Source organism: Sciurus carolinensis, unplaced genomic scaffold (genome assembly GCF_902686445.1).
Source record: "Sciurus carolinensis unplaced genomic scaffold, mSciCar1.2, whole genome shotgun sequence".
Classification (NCBI taxonomy): Eukaryota; Metazoa; Chordata; class Mammalia; order Rodentia; family Sciuridae; genus Sciurus; species Sciurus carolinensis.
In genome coordinates, this window is record NW_025920145.1 from 275,719 (window position 1) to 281,718 (window position 6,000).

Sequence of the window (6,000 nt, forward strand, 5' to 3'; positions counted from 1 at the left end):
TAGAAATGAGAAGAAAAATTTATAAATTTATATAATCAAATGAGAATAGTGATGGAATATATCAAAATCTCTGGGACACTATGAAAGAAGTTCTAAATGGAAAATTAATAGTATTGTGTCTCTATTAAAAGAAAAAAAGAAACATTTTCAAGAAAATCTAATGCTACGTATCAAGGTCCTAGAAAAGAAGAAATTAATTAATAGGTACAAATAATAAAGGTTAAAAAGCAGAGCCAAAATTAATGAAATTGAGAAAAAAAAGTACAAAGAACAAATGCAACAGGCTTTGTTCTTTGAAAAGACAAACAACATCAATAAACCCTTATACAAACTAACCAAAAAAAAAAAAGAAAGAGAAAAGCCAAATCAATACACTAAGAGATAAAAAAGGAGATACCATCACAGACATTTCTGCAAAACAGAAGATCATTACAGACTATTTTGAAAATTTGTATTCCAATAAATTAATTAGAAAAATATTGACAAATTTCTAGAAGATATTGACAAATTTCTAGATACTTATGACCTACCAAAATTGAACCAAAAGTATATAGAACCAAACCAATCTCAAACAATGTAATTGAAATAATAATAGAAATATTTCCACAAAGATAAATCCAGGACAAAATGGATGCTCAACTGAGTTCTTCAAGACTTTTAAAGAAGAACTAACACAAATTCTCTGCAAATTGTGGCAATTCGTCTAAAGACTAAGAATTGAAATACAAAGGGAGGGAACACTCCCAAATTCATTCTATGAAAACAATATCACCCTGTTACCAAAACCAGATAAAGCTACATAAAAACAGAAAGAAAGATCAATATCGTTGATTTACATATATTAAAAATCCTTAATAAAATATTAGCAGATCACATCTAAAAGTTTAAAAACCAGGACCATCAAGTTGGTTTCATCCCAGGAATGCAAGATAGTTCAGTATATGTTAACAAATAAATATTATTCATCACATAAAAAATAACAAGGACAAAAATCACAAGATCATCTGAAGAGAGGCAGAAGAAGTCTTTGACAAAATTCACCATCATTCATGTTAAAAACACTGAGGAAACTAAGGAAGTACAAACCTAAATACAATAAAGACCATATATGACAAACCCTAGTCATCATCATACTCAACAGAGACAAATTGAAAGCATTTCCTCTACAATCATGAATAAGACAAATATGTCTACTCTTACTCCTATTCAATATAGTTCTTGAAACTAGCCAGAGCAATGAGGTAGGAGAAGGAAATTAAAGAAATACAGTGGAAAAAAGAAGTCAAGTTATCTCTGTTTGTTGATGACAAGATACTGTACTTAGAATATCCAAAATCTCCATCAGAAGACTTCTTGAGCTGATGAATAAATTCAGCAAAGTTCCTGGATACATGATCAACACAGAATAATCAATAGCTGCCCTATATTCCAAAAATAAGTCCCCCAAGAAATCAAGTAAAGCTGGGCATCATGGCCCATGGCCCACTGACCTGTAATTGCAGCAGCTTGGGAGACTGAGACAGGGGAATCATGATTTCAAAGCCAGCCTCAGCAATAGTGAGATGCTAAGCAACTCAGTGAGACCCTGTCTCTAAATAAAATACAAAATAAGACTGGGGATGTGACTCAGTAGTCAAGTGCCCTTGAGTTCAATCCCTGGTTCCCACTAACCCACCCCCAAAAAAAGAATCAAGCAAGCTATTTCATTCACAATAACCTCAAAAAATTACCTGGAAATAAATCTAACTAAGGAGATGAAAGATCTCTACAATAAAAATTACAAAATACTAAAGAAAGATATTGAAGAAGACCTTAGAGATGGAAAGACTCACCATGATCAGGAATAGGTAGAATTTGTGTCATTAAAATTACTATACTATCAAAATCAATCTCCAAATTCAATGCAGTACCCATCAAAATACCAATAACATTCTTCACAAAAATAGAAAAAAAAAAGTCCTAAAACTTATAGAGAAAAATAAAAGACCCTGACTATCCAAAGCAGTCCTGAAAAACATGAATGAGACTAGAGGTATCACAATATTTTATTTTGACTTATACTACAGAGAAACAGTAATAAAAACAGCATAGTATTGGCATAAAAACAAATAAACAGATAGGAAGGCCAATGGAATAGACTAGAAGACTCAGAGAAAATTCCATGTAAATATCTGATCCTTGACTAAGATACCAAGAGCACAAGTTGAAAAAAGATAACCTTTTTCTTTCTTTCTTTCTTTCTTTTTGCTTTCTTTCTTTCTTTCTTTCTTTCTTCTTTTTCCTTCTTTCTTTTGTATTGGGGATTAAACTCAGGGGCACTTTACCATTGAGATAAGTCCTCAGCCTTTTTATTATTATTATTATTTTGAGACAGGTTCTCTCTACTAAGATGCTTAGGACCTCACTAAGTTTCTGAGGATGGCCTTGAACTTGCAGTGTCCTACCTCAGACTCCCAAATCTCTGGAATTACAGGTGTGTGCCCCAGTGCCTGTCAAAAGGAAAGCCTTTTAACATATGGTTCTTGAACAACTGAATAGCCATATGTAAAGAATGAAACTAGATCCCTACTTCTCCTGCACAAAAATCAAATTGAAGCTGATGAAAGACATAGGAATTAGAGCAGGAAAAGTGAAAATGCTAGAAGAAAACATAGGGCCAACACTCCAGACTCCTTGATAAGATGCCTCAAGAAATAAAATGAAGAATCAATAAGTTGGTTAGCATTAAATTAAAAAGCTTCTGCACATGAAGGAAACAATTAGGAAAAGGAAGTAAGAGACTACAGAATGGGAGAAAATCTTTGCTAGCTATTCGAATTGGGAATTACCAATCCAAATATATAAGGAACTCAAAAATCTTAATACACACACACACACACACACACACACACAACACAGACATAAATATCATAACCCACTTAATAAACAGACAAAATATCTTAAAAGACATTTCTCAAAAGAAGAAATACAAATGACTCATAATTACATGAAAAAAAGTGTTCAACATCATTAGTATTCAGGGAGATGGAAATAAAATCCATACTGAAATTTCATCTCACCCCACTCAGAATGGCAATCAACAATAATGCAAATTAGAATAATTGTTGGCAAGAATGTGTGGTAAATGATACACTTATACATTATTGATGGGACCACAAATTAGTAAAACCACTTTGGAAAGTAGTATGATGATTCTTCAAAAGACTAGGAATGGAACCAGTCAGGTATCCCACTCCTTGATATTTATCTAAAAGAATTAAAATCAGTAATACTTTGCATATCAATGTTGATAGAATCACAATCCAATGTTGATAGTATCACAATCCACAATAACCAAGTTACAGAACCAGCCTACATGCTCATCAACAGATGAATGGATAAAGAAAATGTGGCACATATACGTGATGTAATTCTACTCAGTCATGAAGAAGAATTAAATTATGTCATGAGTTGGTCAAAGAATGGGACCAGAGAACATCATGCTAAGTGAAATATGCCAGACTCTCAAAGTCAAAGGTTAAATGTTCTCTCATATTCAGAATAGAGAGAGAAGAAAGGTATTTAGAAAGGGGATTTCACACAAATGGAATAGAGACAAAAATAGAATAGAGGGCAGTAGAGTAGAAGCAGAAGACCAAGATGGAGAAAGGATGGGAGGGAAACAAAATATTGAGAAATAAAGTTGACCAAATTATGCTATGTGCATGTATAAGTATACCACAATGCATTACACTTTTATATATTACTGTAATGCAACAATTTAATAAAGAAATTAGTTGGTTAAAGGAAGATCAATAGAGTAGAGGAAGGGGATCAAAGAGGAAGGAGGAGAGAAAGGTATAGTATCGGTGATTGAAATGAAGAAAATTGTTGTATGCATTTACAAGTGTCAAAATGAACCTCACTATCATATACAACTAAAATATACTAAACATTAAAAATATATTAAATCGAAGAGCCAGGTGCGGAGGTGCGTGGAGTGGAGCTCAGGGCTGCGGAGGGGAGCGGAACTGAGCGGCTGGGAGGGCCTGGCTAGGCCAGCGGTGCAGAGACGTCAGTCGAGCGGCGGCGTACATGCGCTTTTGACATATTGGAGTTTGTCTTTAATATTTCATAGGCTTTCTTGATCATGGATGGTGAAGACATATCAGATTTTTCAAGTTTAAAGGAAGAAACTGCTTATTGGAAGGAACTTTCCTTGTATAAACAAAGCTTCCAGGAAGCTCGTGATGAGCTAGTTGAATTCCAAGAGGGAAGCAGAGAATTAGAAGCAGAGTTGGAGTTACAGTTAGTACAGGCTGAACAAAGAAACAGAGACCTGCAAGCTGATAACCAAAGACTGAAATATGAAGTGGAGGCATTAAAGGAAAAACTAGAACATCAATATGCACAGAGCTAAAAGCAGGTCTCACTATTAGAAGATGATTTAAGTCAGACCAGGGCCATTAAAGAGCGGTTGCATAAATATGTGTGAGAGCTGGAACAGGCCAATGATGACCTGGAGCGAGCAAAGAGGGCAACAATAGTTTCACTGGAAGACTTTGAACAAAGGCTAAATCAGGCCATTGAAGGAAATGCATTTTTAGAAAGTGAACTGGATGAAAAGGAATCTTTGCTGGTTTCTGTACAGAGGTTAAAGGATGAAGCAAGAGATTTAAGGCAAGAATTAGCAGTTTGGGAAAGAGAACAGGAAGTGACCCGAAAGTCAGCTCCCAGTTCTCCCACGTTGGACTGTGAGAAGATGGATTCTGCTGTCCAGGCTTCACTTTCCTTGCCAATCACTCCTGTTGGCAAAGGAACGGAAAACAGTTTTCCTTCACCGAAAGCTATACCAAATGGTTTTGGAACCAGTCCACTAACTCCTTCTGCTAGGATATCAGCACTAAACATCGTGGGGGATCTCTTACGGAAAGTGGGGGCTTTAGAATCCAAATTAGCAGCTTGCAGGAATTTTGCAAAGGACCAAGCATCACGAAAATCCTATATTTCAGGGAATGTTAACTGTGGGGTGATGAATAGCAACGGCACAAAATTCTCTCGATCAGGGCACATGTCTTTCTTTGACAAAGGGGCAGTGAACGGCTTTGACCCAGCTCCTCCTCCTCCTGGTCTGGGCTCTTCGCGTCCCTCGTCAGCTCAGGGTATGCTGCCTCTCAGTGTGTGAGTGCCCGGCTTCCAGGTGGGGGCTCCTGCCCTCCTCCAACAGCCCAGGACACCCACGCCTCACCCCTTGGTGCCTGGGCCCAGCCCTGTGCCCTTCCGTCTGCCTCCCCATGACTGGCAGAGGGCAGGCTGCATGCAGTGGTGGCTGCTGGGCCCTGCCCAGCCCCAGGACTCTGCGTGATATCAATACTGGCTATTTTCTCTTCTTGCCATAGTGCCGTTGGTTTCACATGATTGCACTTTTGTGGGTCACAAGGTGATACATACGTGTATTACTTGGTTACTGGATGCAGAAGTATCATTCATCACACCTGCCTCATAGCCCCCACTCTGCTGTACTGATAGGATTTAGTTGTGTTTAGGACATTTCAAATTTTCTAGAAGTTTTTCCCCAAATCAGGTTTATATGTGCCCTTCTTCTGAGCTCCCACTCATGCATCTTCAGTGTTCATGATCATGTGTCCCCCAACTCCATCCCCACAGTTTGGACCTTTATCTGGCAGAGTCAGGAAGGTCAGTGAATTAGGAAACATTGTCTGTACCTTCTGATTTTACGTAAGCAGTTACCATTCCATACACTTGCCTCCCAAAGCAGCAAGATACCCGTCTGAGTTGCAGGTGGCGGGAACCTCCAGGCCTGGGCACTCAGGCTGAACCTGTGCTGCTGCCTCCTCCACGTGCCTCAGAGGTGGGTGGCAACCTCCTCGCCAGCTTTCTGGTCCTTCAGTAGTTAAATGACATCTTCAGAACATTTTTGTTTTCTCTTCTGAGGGTCCATCCAATTGCATTGGGAAGGATTGAATGACTGATTCCAGGGGCTGGCTTGTGCCAGATCCT

General features: G+C 38.0%; 1 pseudogene; it reads left to right on the forward strand.

The window, feature by feature from the left end:
• Positions 1 to 4,129: 4,129 nt before the first annotated feature.
• LOC124974377 (nuclear distribution protein nudE-like 1) lies at positions 4,130 to 5,550 on the forward strand (annotated as a pseudogene).
• The last annotated feature ends 450 nt before the right edge of the window (positions 5,551 to 6,000 follow it).